The sequence below is a fragment of the Pogona vitticeps genome, chromosome 5, assembly GCF_051106095.1.
Source record: "Pogona vitticeps strain Pit_001003342236 chromosome 5, PviZW2.1, whole genome shotgun sequence".
Taxonomy (NCBI): domain Eukaryota; kingdom Metazoa; phylum Chordata; class Lepidosauria; order Squamata; family Agamidae; genus Pogona; species Pogona vitticeps.
In genome coordinates this window covers 59,002,643-59,021,047 of record NC_135787.1, presented here as the reverse complement: position 1 = coordinate 59,021,047, position 18,405 = coordinate 59,002,643, and the positions used below count along the sequence as shown (strand labels likewise).

General features: G+C 41.7%; 1 protein-coding gene across 4 annotated transcripts in view; it reads right to left on the bottom strand.

The window, feature by feature from the left end:
- TENM3 (teneurin transmembrane protein 3) overlaps positions 1 to 18,405 on the bottom strand; it is a 1,852,170-nt gene that overhangs the window by 1,410,807 nt on the left and 422,958 nt on the right. The window lies entirely within an intron of this gene.

The window sequence follows — 18,405 nt, the reverse complement described above, 5'->3', positions numbered from 1 at the left end:
TGCAGCACATCACAGAGAAAAATGGAAACATTATTTAAAGTAGCTGTAAATTTGCAGTTTTAGCACCGTGATTATTCCTTGTCATCCTGGAAAAAGGTTTTTCCCCTCCATGCTGTCATGTTTCCCTTTCTAATAAAATGCTGACAAAAGTTCTCATGATTAGCTATACTACAATTAGACAGTCTGGAGCACTCACTAGATTCTTTGAGACAGTTACCGTAAGTAACAGTGAATATCTTCAATAGCTAACAATTTACTAAACACCAGGATACTATCATAATTTTGAGAACACTTTCTATAACCTGCTAGAATTCATCCTAAATTTTTTCTTCTCCCTAATACTGTATATGCCTATTGAATTGTTTTGCTACTTAAAAACAGATTGCAAGTACTAGAATTGATATAGTATAAGAGTGTGAGTATGAACTAAGTAATACTCATTTGAAATTTCACACTCATATATCTCATCCAGCACTCATGTAAGTTATAATATGAATCTCCATGAAGTAGTGAGCGTAAAGGATAGAAGATCACTCTATAAAATGCCTCTTATTGAAACTCTGTTGGCCTTCTTTAAAATAAAGTTCTTTCATTTTTCTCTTCTAAAAACTATTGCTTAACTGATAATATATAGTATGAACAGTAAACATGGTATGCCTTTCTAGATTTCTATTCATACCTTTTTATATTTCTATATAAATTTTAAAAAGAGATTAATGTGGGATTCTTCAGGCACAGTAACTTTTTTTTTCTAAATTGTACCTCTGCTTTTTAAAACATGAAAGGACAGTGCACTGAAGTTAAGGCTTCATGGTTGTTGTAGGTTTTTTGAGCTGTTTGACCATGTTCTGAAGTTTTTCTTCCTAAAGTTTCACCAGTCTCTGTGGCTGGCATCTTCAGAGGACATGCAGAGAACTCCTGTCCTCTGAAGATGCCAACCACAGAGACTGGTGAAACGTTAGGGGAAAAAACCCTAAGAACATGGCCAAACAGCTCAAAAAACCTACAACAACCTTCGGATCCTGGCCATGAAAGCCTTCAAGAATACTTTAAGGCTTCATGTTTGGAATCCATGTATGGGCATAGAAATAGGGGGAGGGACAAAGAGAGGACTGAATAAGAGACGGTTGTCTGATACTTGACAGAGTATATTCAATATGGCCAGGATAAGAACACTAGGCTAGCAGAGGTAACAGACATGGGCAGAGGGGGAATGGAGGGCAGGTCCACTGCACTCAGAAATGCGTTAAATGTGCATGCCACAAGATACGTAGTATCAGCTGTCATAGAAGCTGCTTTGCATGGTGATGTTGCTGAAATAAATACACAAAAAATTACACAAATTTCAATGCAGAGAGAAAAAGAGCCTTACAACCCAGAATCAAACAAGGTTGGGAAGAAAATGCAGGGAGAATCCAAAAACAAAAAACCCAAACCAAACGTCAAAAAAAAAAAAAAAAAAAAGACCCCAAGAAAATAGAAACAGACCATTTTTACACCTTTACTGATAGAAACAGGGCCTTTCCAAGAGCTGAGTGTGGAGGGAGGCCAGAAGAATTTTCATGCTGGGCAGGCCAAGACTGACAGTACTACTATCTTATTACTCATGAAGCAGTCTTCAGTATTGTCCCCATGCCCACCAAAGCTGTCTAGAAGGAAATTTCTAGATCCACCATTTACACTCATGTTGGTGCTTCTGGTAAGAAATAATATTGTGGGCGGGAAAGAAGTACCTGTTGCAGAGTTTGAATTTCTGGTAAAATTCCCTTTTTGCAATGCAACAGATATACAGCGACCCACAGGGAAAAATAGTTACAACTTCTTCAGAGTTGTAACTCACCACCCCTTTCTCATTAAATGTCACTTTTTGTAGGAGACAGGGCGGGGGGGAGGGAGAGAGAGAGAGAGAGAGAGAGCGAGAGAGAGAGAGCACATCTATAAGTATAACTGTATAGATATGTTTTTTTCCCAAGAAGTAATCACCAAAAGTGATGCATACTTCTGAATAGACAGCATAAGATGACAAAAGAATGATTTTCTTTTTCTCTAAGATATGTATGTTCTTGTTTCTGTTCTTGTGTACAGATTCATTCATGTCCTTTTGCAAACGCAACTCACAGCCAGATCCTTTCTTTCAATGAGCAGCTTCCAAGTGCAGGCCTTCCCAACAGATAACCCCTGATGACTTTTTTTCTTTTATACTTCTTTCTTGATTCGTTTTTGTTTAGTTGTAATGTTTTTAAAACTGTATTGTTGTGTGATTGTAAGCCGCCTAGAGTGGTCTAATAAGACCAGATAGGCGGGATAGAAATAAAATAAATAAATAAATAAATAAATAAATAAATAAATAAATAAATAAATAAATAAATAAGCATGAAGAAAAACAAGAATATTTTCTTTTTCAATCTCAAGCCCAAGCTCAAACCTATTCAGAAGTTCCTACAAAGTTTAATTGGATTTAGTTTCACCTAAAGGGATATAGCACCACAGGCTTAGTTCACTACACGTACTGTTATGACTTGCCTGTCAGACTCCTCAGAGGAGGAGGACATGCTTCAGCTGAAGGGTCCTGGGGATGAGCTGGATGCCCTGGCTGGCAATCCCAGCCTAGGCATACAAGAGGCAAAACCTGACCTGTTCACGGAAGACTTCTTCCTTCCAGACAGAGATGAAATGTCAGAGGAAGAGCTCCACCCCAGCATAGAAAGAGCAGGATCCAAATGAGGAGAAATCATTGTGTGCAGCAAAAAGATTCCAGCTGTTGTAAGCAGCTGATTAACAGTAGCTGGACTAAGACAGGTACTCAGAATTCAAACACTAATGCATTGCTAACAACCAACATCTATTTCTTGCAGGGCTTGTACTCTCTGTTCTATGGTTGATCTCCTGACAACTGGACGTGGACTGTGCCTCCATTTGTTCCAGTCTGTATTGTTGCCCTGTTAAAGCCTTGATTTAAGAAGAGACCGTAACAGAAATCCTGATAATAATTCTTGCTTTTTCAGCTTTGGTTACAAATTCTCTGGTATTTCATCTCAGGTCAATGTTGGCCATCCCTCTTGCACCTTCCCCAAAACTGTCTCTGTACGTACACTAACTACCGACTCACTAGCACTTAATGAACAAAAATAGAAAAAAAAATACTCAATTTATAGGATATGAGCAGGACTCTCAGTCATAGGACAAAATTACATTTTGTCTCGAAAGCAATTTGTGCTCAAGAAGCAGGCTGGTTGTGGGTAATCTGAGTCTGAGGTTGGGCATTAACAGATTTCTTAATAATGGGCCTACCTCTACTAGATTAAAGGCTGCTACTAGTTCTTTGTTGTTAAAAACTTTTGGATGCTTCTAACAAAACAAAGTCAAATTCATAAATATAAATTTTATAAAAATTGCTTCCCCACAATACAAACTGAACTCCTGAGTTTCCAACTGGCTTTCCATTAATGAATGTGCTTCCATTTGCTATGTTTTATTTACCAGGGTTTGAAAAACTAAATTCTAAAAACTGCGATATTGGTAGATCTAGATTCTAGGTATAATGACATCGGTCCTAAACTCGGTGTGTTAGCATACCCAATTCAGCTTAGTTTATAGCACCAACAACTATTCAACTACAGTATAATTAATGATACCATTAATCATGTCTAGATGACATGAAATATATGGTTTAAATCAATATGTTTAGTTTTATTTAAGCATCAGTTAGGTTATAATGTTCAAAAGTGGATAAATTATTTCTTAGACCAGGTGTTCTTAGTCACAGTGCAATTTCTTCAAAACAAATTTCTGCCCAAAGGCAAGTGCAGACAGAGGGGCCGTCAAGTAATTCTGTGCTTCTATTGTAATTTTTGAAATTCACAGCATTTAGTAACCAATGTCTCAAAGGAAAAAAGCAACTTTCATTTTTGTCTCCCACAGCTATTCCAACAGGGAAAGGTCTGGTTCCTGAAAATGCAGCTCATTAAAATGAAGAATTTTTCAGACTTTGATATATACAGTTCACTAGGGACCTGCTACCTGTTCACTGAGCTGTTCGGTCTAATAGGACGTAGCTGCACAGCAGACTACATCTTGATTACATCTTACATTTATGAAACATGATGAGTTGTATGTGACACTTGTACAACCATCTCTAAAATATAGAAGCTTTTAAAACATTAATCTGTCCATGTTACCACCTGACATCACTTTTCATTTACACCTCAGTGTTACCTTAATTTATCTGCTGTTACATGCAGTCTGATATGTAATAATTTTGGCAGATATTTTTGAGTTTACCATTCTGATACATCTTGCAATGTCTCTGAAAGTATGTGGACACAACAATAATAAGCACTCTCACTGCAAATAAACAATCTTCTATCTATATCTTGTCCATTAAGATGTCCAAATCTTGTCTCTCTCTTGACCAGTCATACATCCTGGGAGAAAGATGTCACAATGCCACCAATGTCTTCATTCACTGTCACGATAGACAAACCACAACAGAAGGTCCAAGGTTTGTTTAGCTCCTCCTCCTTATAGAGGCAGCAGACAGGCAGCAGGGACCAGCCAACACCAGAAGGTAACATCCAAATGTGGTCTTTGTATTATCATATTGTTATATGTCACTGTTCTTTTAATACATTCTTTGAGGCAGATGCCTGGAGATTCCAGAATGTTACTGCACCTAGGTGTGTTATGTCCACATACCTGTAAGAATGATTTCTGTAAACGCCCATGCAGCTAGCTCACAGCTGATGTGTTTGGCTCATCCAAGTAACACTGATTTCTGTTTTCCATTCAAAGTTTCCCTCCCCTTTTCTGTGGCTCTTCATCTATCAATTCCGACTCTTTCCTTCTACACTAGCCTCTTTTCTGGCCCCACTCTGGTCATTATATCATTGGACAGTCCATAATTAACTTTCCATTTTCCCTGACAACAAGAAACATCTGACTTTGCATTAGTATAACTTCTTCTGCTGAAAATGTTTCCTTTTTTCCTGCTTAATTTTCTGGAAGCATCCATATTTTATCACAATGAATTACTGTAAGCTTACAATTTTAGTTGTGGTCAAATACACATCTTATGATAGTGATTTTCCCCTTTACAATTGTAATGATAATGTCAATGTTTCAGGACAATGCAAGAGACTATGCTTGGGTATACCCTTGTGTGTCACTGCAGTAACTTTTTGTATTAGGATGGCAAGATACAAGGTTATGCTTATGCTGTATCATTATGACTTCTGAGGATTCTAACATTTTAATTTTCCATTGGAATTATCATCATTTTAGAACTAACAAACAGATCTTAGAACTGAGAGGAAAGTTGGATTGATTGATTGATTTACATATCACTGACTAAGTGCTGAGACAACTGTTGTCATTTACTCAGAAGTCCCACACAGATGTTAAATTTCTCTAAACTGCAATATCAGAATAGTGTCTTTATTCTATTTTTATTTTTTATTTTTTTCTTTCTTTGTATCTCACTTTTAAATTGTTTAAACTAGTTATTGTTTAATTTAAAATTACATGTCTTTTTAATGTTATGGTTTAATTTAATTTTGCTAAATTGAATACTGTTGTATTTTTGTTTTATTAATTTGTAATTTCTGTTTTTTCTTCCTTTCTCTTGTTTGACACGGAGTGGAGGATCTGTTCCCTCAGAGAGGGTCCTTTGAATGGCAGAATGATTATGGGTAGAGGGAGATATGGCGTTGGCACAGTTCCTACTTATTGCAGAACACCAGTGAACAGATGTTTGAAGGCTGTTCACTGTTCTGGTACAATGACCAACCGTCCGACTTGAAGTAGTCAGACCAGCCATCCCTCCACTCTAAATCTGGTGCTGCTTAATACCAGGTCTGTATCCAATAAATCCAAGATTATTCAAGACCTTATCCTGCAGGAGGATGCAGACCTGGCATGCATAAGTGAGACTTGGATGGGCAAGGAAGGGGGTGTTCCCCTGACCCTCACCTGCCCTCCACGTTATGCAGTCCAGCACCAGGCTAGACTGGAGAGGTTGGGGGGGAAGTAGCCACTGTATATAAAAATACTCTAGAGGTTGTTAGGCACTCTGTGGTGGTGACATCAGGTATTGAGGCCTTTCCTGTGTCAATTGGGACCAGCGATGGTATTGGTAGCTTGTTGGGTTACCGCATTCCCCGCGACCCAGCCATTTCCTTACCGGAGCTGGCAGACTTTGTTTCTGTGGCACTGATGGAATCCCTGAGACTTTTGGTCTTGGATGAGGTGGAGGTTTTCAGTCCGGCTCTTGAGTTTTTGGAAACCATAGCTTCCTTGGACTTGTCCCAACATGTCAATGGCCCTAACCATGTGGGCGGCCAAACCTTCGACTTGGTGTTCTCCCCCAAGCGGAGAGAGTGTGGTCTGATGGTGACTGACCTTGTGTTGGCCCCCTTGTCATGGCCAGATCACCACCTAATTAAATGTAACCTCTCAGTGGCCCTCCCTCCCTGCAGGGAGCTAGGACCTATTTTAATGGTCCGCCCTTGAAGGCTACTGGATCCTACAGGATTCCAGGATTCCGTGAGAAGGATTTGGCTGACCTGACTGGCGCTCCTTTCTAGTTTCTGGTTGATGGCTGGCTTGCCGCTGCTACCAGGGCTCTTGACACAATTGCTACTAAACGCCCTCTCTGTTGCAGAGCTTGTCCGGCACCCTGGTTTAACCAGCAGCTGCGAACTATGAAGCAGAACAGGAGAAGGCTAGAGTGGAATTGGAGATGGAACCTGATGGAATATAATTGGAAAGCTGTCATGATTGTGACTAACCATTAGCTTACTAAGGTGAGGGTTGCTAGTCAACCTCACTTCACTATCTGGATAAGTAAAGCTTCAAATCAACAGGTGGAACTTTTCTGTATAGTCTCTGATCTATCCGGAATTGGTCTAAGTGATAGGCCTCCAACTAGTATCTCGCGTGTCCAATTTGCGGCATTTTTAAAATCTAAAGTGGAGGCCATCCGCTGGGAGTTCTCTCCTTTTTTGAACACAGTAGATCGAGCAGAGACATTCAGCACTCCACCTTGTCCAATGAGACTTGATCTCTTTAAGCCTGTGACACCAGATATGGTGGACAGAGTGCTTGACCGCTGTTGTGTCACCACCTTCTCACTTGACCCTTGCCTTGCATGGCTAATCAAAGCATCTAGGCCTACAACAACAGAATGGGCCACTGCAATAATTAGTGGGTCTCTCCAGGAGGGCAAGGTTCCCCTTACCCTTAAGGCACATTGGGAAGAAACCAAATTTGGTAGCAGATGATTTTGGCAATTGTAGGCCCGTTGCCAATGTTTCTTTTCTTAGTAAAGTCGTAGAGGGGGTGTGGCTAACCAGCTTCGGGCCCTTCTGGATGAAACCAATGCCCTGGATCAGTTTCAGTCTGGCTTCAGGCTCCGCCACAGTATAGAAATGGCATTGGTCGCCCTGTTGGATGACCTGCTGAGGGAGGCTGAAAGGGGCAAAATGTCTCTGTTGGTCCTTCTTGATATCTCAGCCACCTTCAATACCGTCAACCACGGTATCCTCCTGAGGAGGCTGTCTGAGCTTGGAATCGGTGGTCTGGTGTTAGCCTGGCTCCGTTCCTTCTTGGAGGACCATCCCCAGAGAGTACAGCTTGGGACAGTGTATCGGCTCTGTGGAATCTCAGTTGTGGGGTTCTGCAGGGCTCAATTATCTCCTCAATGCTGTTTAATATCTACATGAGGCTGCTAGGTAGTCCATGCACTTGTAGTCTGAAGATTAGACTACTGTAATGCAATCTATGTGGGGCTACCTTTGAGATTGATGCAGAAGCTTCAAACGGTGCAGAATGTGGCAGCCAGACTTCTTACTGGGGTGAGAAAACATCAGCATATCTCCTCCACTCTGGTGGCCTTGCATTAGCTGCCTGCATTGATGTCAAAGTATTAATGATGACATATAAAGCCCTAAAAGGTTTAGGACCTCAATATCTGGAGGAATGCCTTCTCTCACCTAGATCTACCTGTATCACTTGCTCTAGCCATGAGGGGCGGCTGAGGGGCCTAACTCTGAGGGAGGCCCGAACAGAAAGAACAAGAAAGTGGGCCTTCTTGGCAGTGGCCCCTCGGCTCTGGAACAATCTCCCCCCCCCCCAGAAATTTGTCTGGCTCCCTCACTAGGTGTTTTTAAGAGCCAACTTAAGACCTGGCTCTTCAGATAGTATCCTGTTGATACCTAACTTATTTCGCCATCCTCTAGTGTATTAATATTGTTATTTTATTTTATTTTAATATTGTTGTTAGCCACCCAGAGTAGACTTTGGTCTAAATGGGTGATATATGAATTCAATTATTAACAACAACAACAGCAACAACAGCAACAACAGCAGCAGCAGCAGCAGCAGCAGCAGCAACAACAACAACAACAACAACAATAATAATAATAATAATAAATTCCTGAATAATCTGAACCTTCCATTTTAAAATATGATTTAGAAGGAATGGGAAACAGTTTTATACATCTTTTCATATAAGAGAATAAAAATCTTGCACTTGAATAACTTGTACAAATTTGAAGGAAACTTATTGAGATTATAATGTCTAAACTAGAGTATAGATCCGTGCTTTATATTATCTAAAATTTCACATTCATTCTTTCAGCTAAAAAACTGCAATCCTACCCCATCTGCTGACATTTTTGAAAATTGCAGTTTAATCTAATTGAGACAGCAGGCTGTATGTTCGATCATGCACACGTAGTTTACCACAGGTGAGAAGCATGCCTTATATTAGGTATTGAAGTTAACTACTTTCACATACAGTACTAGGATGCAACAGCTTAATTTTCCTCCCTCCCCCCCCCCCTATTTAGGAACATGAACTAGCACCAAAATTTGGATCTGAAAATCACAATTACAGGGTTTTGAATTTTAAAAACTTGGAATTTCCAGAGGTCCAGAACTCTCTTACAGTCAATATGAATACTACATAGTCATTAATTTCAAGACAAACAGGCAAAACATTTAAAAGGATTTCCCTGTGTACTCTGACATCTTCCCAGTGAATTCTGAATATTTCTGAATCCAAATGTGCATCCTTAATTTTGTTGGACAATCAAAATACAATATATATTTAATTTTATATTCAGTATTTTAAGTTGACTTAGGTCTCTGTTCAGGACCAAAGATTGGAATTATTTTTATGAATTAAGGACAAGAAAAGTGTGGCTGTCTGGATGCAACCTGTCAGGATGCAGCTTGAGCCAAATCTGGGTACAGTTTGTACAGTTTTACTCATGAAATTGTATTTTAGTTTTAAACACAAAAACAGAGGCAAAGAAGAATGTCTATAGCTATGGACCATGATCACTAATGGAATAAACTCTTTGCTTGATGATTATAACTCTCATTCCACTGTGAATGTACTTGAGTACCTTTAGCTAGTGTCTAGCAGGGGACTTCTGCCAGTAAAAGCAGGAGGAGGAACATCCCTCTCTTTCCCATAGTCATATCAATGTATATTTTTGAGTTTATGGGTACTAGTGGTAGATGTTCTAATGCTACTGAAAAGGTACGGTTGGATTTAGGAGAGCAATGGAACAATGGATTGTGCATGATTTAGTATATGTGTTTGCATGCAGAGGTACACACACACACATAATTAAAAAGGCAACCATAATCGGTTGTAATTTTATCAGAAGTGTTAAGGACTATTAGGCTCTCAGCTTTGCCGCTTAGATTATCTACCAAAGATGTAGGGATTTACAGTTCCAATCACAACCTGTGAATAAATTCTGCCTACTGCTCACCATTGCTGCTTGGGCCCCAGGTTAAATAAATGGGTCTGGGGGTGGTGGGAAAAGAATGTGAGAGTCATTGGAGCTGGATGCTTACAAATGGCTTATACTGTACTTAGAGGGTCAAACCTTGGCATACTTAGGTGTCTCTAGCTATACAGTATGTGGTGAAATAAAAACAAGAAGGGATTACGTATCCAGTTACAAAACAGAAACCTCATACTTCCAGGTTCAACTTTGTTGCTCTTCTTGTTGACCTGATAACCTGCAATCGTAACATGAAGAAATGCTTTCACAAGGCTCCTTCACTGCAGGATGCTTTTTACTCCATCAAAAAATGTTGAAACAATTACCTGTTTAATTCTCTGTTTCTTCATCAACAGTAGAAATTACTGACTTTTATTTTTGCTTGACCATCAGAATATCACGTTAACAGTTATACTAGTTAAACAACTGACCCAGAAATACTCTGTTTTGAGCCACTGACAAAATTTAGAACAGGTCAGATCCCTCTCTCCCCATTTAGACACAAGACAATCAAATATATAAGACAGGACACATGAATACAGCATCTTAACAGATCGCTCTATACTCCAGCATGGCAGGAGGAAAGAAAGATTTGCAAAGGCATATGTAATAATATCATCTAGCCCAAAATAAATTTGCAGCACACTTAAATGTCCTGTCAGACACCATTAGTTTGTCAGCAGTTATATAGCTGTGGCTCCCTCCCTCCCCCAGCAGTATACGGAAGAGACAAGGAAAATTGGATTTGAGACAGAGGCCAGACCTGAGGAAACACAGAAGAAAGAATTAATAAAGTTCAAGTAGTGAATTCAAGTTATCAGAGGCCCATACAAATGGGACTTGCAGACAACTTGGAGAGATTATATTGGCTGAGCATGCAGAACAATGAATGCTTTTCTGTCAGTGCAAATTCATTTGAAAACAGAAGGAATATGATTCATCCAGTGACTTTAAATTATTTCTGTGCTTTGCTATTTCCTCTGAAACTCTTTTATATGAACAAAAATATGGTTATAAAGAGCTCTTCCAAATATTCCCCACTGCATAATATAAAATTTATTTTTGCCACCACAGCAGCACATTTTATGATAATAAGATGGTAATCCAAAGGGTAAAACACAATGCAGCAATCAAAATAAGTACAAATAATTAGAGCCACCTCCATCATGTGGAAAATAACCCACTTGGGGACCACAGAGCATTCTGAGTCCATTCACATTCAAATGTACTCTTCTCACAGCCTAATCTCTTAATCAGTCAAATCACCACTGCTGTGAAAGACACCAAATGAGGAAAAGTTATCTCTGAAAGATAAGGGAAAGGAAATGCAAACAATTATGAGTGATGTTTAGATCTACCTGCTTAGGAAACAAGTATTGTTTTTCCAGACATGAGAAGAAACCTGGATAAACCTAAAGTTATTACAATATCATTCAAGGACTTTTTGAATGTCACAAAACATAAAAACGCAAGCCTGGTCTTGGAGTGCTTGGATGCTGGGAACAGGATAGGTTTTTATTTATTTATTTTTATTTTTTTGCATTCTTCCCACATAATGGGGCAGGAATGAAGGCAACTGGCTAATTTTCTTGATTCCTGGGAAATGGACAAATCAGGACATACAAAGCATCCACAGGATAGGTGTTGTGGGTTTTTCAGGCTGTTTGGCCATGTTCTGGAGGTTTTTCTTCCTAACGTTTCACCAGTCTCTGTGGCCAGCATTTTCAAAGGACAGGAGCCAGAATTCCGCCTGTGTTCTGGTGTAGTGTGTGGGACTGAAGAAGAAAAACAACCCCCCACAAATAAAGTATTTCTTCCATACATCAAACTTTTGAAAAAGCACAACCTACAAACAGTATTCAGGCCCATCACAAAAATACAACAGAAGTTACGCTCAGCAAAGGACAAAAGGGATTCCCCTCACCACTGCAGGAGTATACCGGATACCTTGCAGTTGTGACCAGGTATATATTGGGACCACAAAACATAGCACCCAGACCAGAATCGAAGAACATGAAATACACTTTAGACTAAAACAACCAGAAAAATCTGCAGAAGTTGAACATGCCCTGAAACAAGTTGGACATGAAATCCTATTTCAAAACACAGAAGTACTGGACAACACCAGCAATCATTATGTTAGACTACACAGGGAAGCCACAACAAAACACCCATTATAAAAACAGCCTGATCACAGGAAACACCCAATCTCCTCAAAAGAACAAAAACCCTGATCCCACAGCTACAAATACTCAACAATCCCACACAATACATCAGAATACAGACAGAATTCTAGCTTCTGTCCTTTGAAGATGGCGGCCATAGAGACTGGAGAAACGTTAGGAAGAAAAACCTCCAGAACATGGCCAAACACTCCAAAAAACCCACAACAACCATCAGATCCTGGCTGTGTAAGCCTTTCAGAACACAGCCACAGGATAATTTTTTCATCTCAACTCAGATGGTTTCAATGTGTCAACACACTCTCTTACCTTCTCTTTCTCTGTATGTATCAGCAAAGGATAGTCCAGTTGCCTTTGGGCCTGAGTAGGCAATTTTAGGACATGTTGTACGAAGGATTAAGTGTTCTCCTATTAAATCTTAACTGACTTTTATTACATTTCAGTTTGGCTAACTGGCCTATTCCATTCACTGTTACATTTCAGTTTGGCCTCTAATTCCAAGAATCTAATTTGTTGGATTATCTCACTGGCACCTAGTCTAATTGACATCTAATTGGTTTCTTTATTATTCTGATTTAGCTGTTTCATACCAATACACCTAAACTGGTTAACTGCTTGTGTTTCTGGGATAGATTTTGCCAAGGAAAATTCCTTTTGGTATGGCAACTGAACCAGCTTTCCAGGGCTTTGCAAATGTGGCCTGCTCCATATGTCCATTTTGCTTTGTGTTAGGGAGTTGCCCTTGGCTGCTTTTCAGACAAAGAACTACAGTGGTGCCTCACATAGTGATCGTTCCGTATAGAGATGAAATTGCTTTGCGATGGACTTTTTGCCATCGCAAGAGTGATCGCTTTGCGATGGTCCCTATGGGGAAATTTCGCTTTGCGATGATCACAGGGAAGCGATCATCGCAAAGCCCCCATTTTCGGTCAGCTGCTCGGCGGTTTCAAAATGGCGGCCAGCTGTTTTGCCTCGCTTTAGAGGCACCGAAAATGGCCTCCCCTATGGAGGACCTTCGCTTTAAGGTTAGTTTTTAGCCCATAGGAACACATTAATCAGGTTTTAATGCATTTCTATGGGCTTTTTAACATTGCTAATGATGAAATCGCTTAGCAGCGATTTTTGCTGCATGGATTAACATCGTTAAGCAAGGCACCACTGTACACTCTAAGTAGGTTTTAGATTTGGAATTTCCCACTTCTTACCTGAAACCTATGTACCCACAATTATTTGCAGTTAGCTTTGCTGCCCTCCTCATTGCAAGGCATTGTACCCAATAAAGTTTTGTTGATTTTCAAACCCACCACTATCTCTTTTACTTGTGCAAGGGCAATATCTTGTCCCATATACAGTGGTGCCTCGCTTAATGGGCACCCCGTTTAACAACAAATCCGCATACCGATGCGGATTTTGCAATCGCAAAAGCGATCGCATTACGGTTACCTATGGGGAAAAATCGCTTTGTGATTTTTCCCCATAGGCACCATTTTCCCCCAGCTGACCGGCGGGGGCATCAGAAGGACCGCGGGGAGGGCTCCCCTGCGGTCCTTCTCAAGCTCCCGCCAGTCAGCTGGGTGAAAATGCAGGTGGAAGCTTGAGAAGGACCGCGGGGGAGCCCTCTTCCTCTGAGGAGGCGGCGGCGGCCGCTCATCCAAAGGCCGGCGGCGAGTGGTGCTTTGGCCGGCTCGCTCCTCCCAGGCCGTGGAGGGGGAAGCGGGAAGAGAAAGAGCCCTGGCGTGGCTGGGCGCCTGGCTCTGCCTCCCCCTTCACCACCTCCTCTTCTTCTTCAAGCCGGGAGCCGGCCGGCTTGTTCCTTCCCGGGCCATGGAGGGGGAAGGGGGAAGAGAAAGAGCCCTGGCGCAGCCAGGCGCCTGGCTCCGCCTCCCCCTTCAGCTCCTCCTCTTCTTCTTCAGGCTGGCAGCCAGCCGGCTTGTTCCTCCCAGGGTGGCGGTGGCGGCAGGGGCAGGGGAAGGGAAAGGGCCTGGCGCCTGGCTCCCCGTCTCCCGCTTCACCTCCTCCTCTTCCTCCTCTTCCTCCGGAGGCTACTTCTGAAACGCTCGCCGGCCAGCTGGGGGGAAATGCCAGCTGATCGGCAGTTCCAAAATGGCCGCCCGCTGTTTTCTGGACAGATTCCTCGCTTACTGAGGCGGCAAAAATGGCCGCCCCTATGGAGGATCCCCGCTGAACGGTGAGTTTTTGCCCCATAGGAACGAATTAAACAGGGTTTAATTCATTCCTGTGGGGGTTTTCTTTCTGTTTAGCGATGTTTTCATATAGCGACATTAATCCTGGAACAGATTAATGTCGCTATGCGGGGCACCACTGTACGTATCTTAATGAGACAACAAATCCAAAGGCAGAAATCAAAGAAGTACAGAAAGTTCTGCTGCATATTTCTTTATTTACCCATCCATTCATCTGTTGTGAAGTACACTGTTCTCACTGATCTGGGCTATCTCAACATGAACAAGATATTTCAACAGGGAAATCTGAAGCCACACCAGATTCCTCACTTTGAAGTCAGAATGGGTCAAAGGCTTTTGTAATGTGTGCAAAAATTTCTCCAATGTTCTCTTCCTTTTAGAAGAATATTACATATATGCAACAAACACAGAAGGACTGGGTGATGATTAGAGATGGGGTATTTGTATACTAATATCCCCACACAGGTGGCGTTAACAAGGGTCCAGCCCCATAGGGCCTGATGGTCTACTCACCGATCCACCACGGATGCGGACGGTGTGATTCTCTGAATGGCTCTGCAGCATGCAATCCGCTCGCCACTCTTTGACCTTGCAGTGAGGCTTGCCCTCCCACCTCCTGCCAGGAGTGGTGAGTGGATTGTGCACTGTGGAGCCATTCGTAGAATTCTGCCATCCACATCCGTGTCAGATTGGTGAGTGGACCGTCTGGCCCGATGGGGTTGGACCCTCGTTAACACCAACTGTGCAGGAATATTTGTATATGTACCCCCATCTCTAGTGATGATTAAGAAAAATGCAAACAACTGGTGTTTCAAATTATTGATCCTACTGATAATAAGAACCACTGTTGTATTCTGCTTTTCAAAAATTGGTTTAAAATAAGGTGTCTCCATGATGTAAACAGAAGAATGGAATATTTTGCCTGGGAAATGTGTTTTCTAATTGAAAAATGATGTTAAATACTTTTCTGCTAGAGGGTCATTTATTTTAGCACACAATTGAAACCTGATTTGTCTCAATCACTTTTGAATATGTAAACTCCCTCTCTTGCTGCAAACTGCACCTTTGGGTAACCAGTGAAGGCAGTAGAAGAGGTAGCAGCAGCAACAAGAGCTGCAGCAGTGGGATGGAATAGGGACAGACAGGTGCACTGAGGATGCAGTGAGTCCTTCTTTCATAGCTACTCCCCACTTTTGCTGTAGGCTCATTAAGAATGCTCCTGCTATTCCCTGGGAGGCAAAGAAAAGCTACATTTAAGAAAAGAGGCACAAGGAGACAGAGCTGCTAGGGATAGAAGGAGCTCTTCACACCTCCAATTCTGCAACTCAGGCTTTCCCATTTGCTTCCCTCAAGATTGTACAGACGCACATATGCCGCTTCTCTTAAAGGAACAGAAGCAGTCAAATTTTCTAAAGGGACAAGGAGCTTTTCCAATAGATTCTCTGTCTCCTTTTCGCTTACCTCACCACAGTATCAAAGCAAAAAAGCTAAGTGTGCTCCTTATAAACAGCTCCATAAAACCTCAAGCACTCTCTGGGTGGTTTACGAGTTAATTGTGCAGGCTACACATTGCCCCCCTGGGAGGTGGGTACTTATTTTACCAATCTCAGAAGGATAGAAGGCTGAGTCAACCTTGAGCCGGCTACCTGGGATTGAACCCCGGGTCGTGAGCACAGTTTTGGCTGCAGTACAGCAGTTTAACCACTTGGCCATGAGGCAGCCTAGACTCCCTCAAAATGGACCTTCATAGTCTGGGAGCAGTGATTAAGGAAGGCTATCTCTTGTGTTGTGTTCAAATGCGCCTCTGAGAGTGGTGAGACAGGGAGAAAGTTCTCTCCTTGGGGTTTTAAAACTCAGGCAGGGTCATATAAGGGGATACTGTCCTTCAGACAGCCTTGACCCAAGCTTTATAATTTGTGTAAGACTTATGATTCATTTTCATCACATTGAACTGGACCCACAAAAAGAGCAGGAGCCACTGAAGCATGGGCAATTTCTGTTCTCACTATAACTGTTTTGTAACTGCTGGAAGTTCTGAACACCTCCCAAAGGCAACCTCACACAGTGCACATTAAGACAACATGTGCCCATGATGAAATCAGAAATTAATCCAGGAGTAGGCCGAAGCTGAAAACCTCATTTTCCATGGGGAATGCAATTCTATCTAGGTTGAATCCTTATTCCCGAATCTGTGTAGCAACTAAGTATGAACATAAATGGCCCAAGGAAGCTGATGTGGACAGAGATTTGGTTGCTCTTGGAAGTTTATTAAGGTTTGATCAAAAAAGGCCTTTCCTAATTTGAGTTCAGAACAAGCTTGTAATTCTGGCAACAACTAAGGTCAGCTGCATTTTTAGAGTGCCGTGTTTTCCGATGACGACTGGAAAAAGTGGCTCAATCTGGAATGGCTGTCATACACTGCCTTTCATGAGAGACTTATATTTATATATGCACCGCCTTCTATTGGAAATTTATATTTACACTACACTTTGTAATGTGAGCGAATTGTAATTGAGAGCAAAGACCAAAGTCCAGCTGAAATGCATGCAGGAGTTCCTCTTCGCCAATGATGTAGCTGTTGTTGCCATTCTGCTGAAGACTGCTTTTCAAAAATTGGTTTAAAATAAGGAACTTATGAATCATTTTAGTAAGGCCTGCCAAGACTTTGGATTAACAATCAGCCTGAAGAAAACACAAGTCATGAGCCAGGGCGTGGACCCACCTCCCCCTATTACAATCTCTACACAAGAAGTGGATGTTGTTCATGACTTTGTGTACCTTGGCTCAATGATCTTGGAAGCTCTCTCTCTAGATGTCAAGCTGGATAAATGCATTGGCAAAGCAGCTACCATGCTCTCTAGACTCACAAAGAGAGTATGGCTTTATAAGAAGCTGACAGCATATACCATGATCCAGGTCTGTAGAGCCTGTCCTGAGCACACTCCTGTACTGCAGTGAGTCCTGGACCCTTTGTGCACGGCAGGAGAGGAAGTTGAACACGTTCCATATGTGTTGTCTCCAACGGATTTTTGGTATCACCTGGCAGGACAAAGTTCCGAACAGAGTAGTCCTAGAACGAGCTGGATTGTTTAGCATGTATAAATTACTGAAACAGCAACATCTACGTTGGCTTGGGCATGCCGTGAGAATGGCTGATGGTAGGATTCCGAAAGATCTCCTGTACGGAGAATTAGTGCAGGGAAATCGCTCCAGATGGAGACCACAGCTGTGATACAAGGATATCTGCAAGTGGGATCTGAAGGCCTTAGGAATGGGCCTCAACAGATGGGAAACCTTGACATCTGGAGGCAGGTGGTGTGGTATGGCCTCTCCCAATTTGAAGAGGCACTTGTTCAGCAGGCCAAGGCAAAGAGGCAGTCCCGAAACCAGGAAAATCAGGGAGCTGGACAAGGGACAGATTATATTTGTCTTCAGCGTGGAAGGGATTGTCACTCTTGACTTGGCCTTCTCAGCCACACTAGATGCTGTTCCACTGCCTCTATTCAGAGCACGTTACCATAGTCTCTCGAGACTGAAGGATGCCTACCTACCTAATGCACATTGTCATCATGATGTTATATATAATGATTTTTATGACATATATTGATTAATACATTGTTTTTCTGATACATTGTCCATATAAGTCATATAGTAGTAGTTGGTTATTTTGTATAGAAATTGTCAGTTATAATCTCTGAATTGTGACTCTTCTTAGTTTGCTTTTGTTCTGGATAACACCTCATTTTTTCACTGTCATCTAGTCTATTAGAAATTTCAAATGCCAATTTAAAACTTTGACAGCGTCCTCAGATTTAGATGCAAAGGAGAAATAGGGTTGGGAGTAATTAAAATAGTAGTGACCGTAAACTCCCAGACTTTGGATGACCTCTTCCAGTGATTTAATGTACTGTATATGTATGGAGAAGAATACAGAACTCTTAGGGACCCTGTTGGCCAGTGCCCAGTGCACTGATCAGAAGTTCCCCAGCAGCACCTTCTGAATTCAGATGTCCTGGAAATACTGGATCCTCTGTAAAACAGTGCCTCCAGATCTCATTCCACAGAGATCACCCGAAGAATTCAGTGGTCAATAGTATCAGAAGCCACTCAGAAGTTCAGCAGAACATACACCCTGTGTCCATTTCCTCATGTAGGTCATCCACCAAAGTGACAAAGTTGTCTGTACCCTATAACCAGGCTTGAAGCCAGACTGAAATTGAT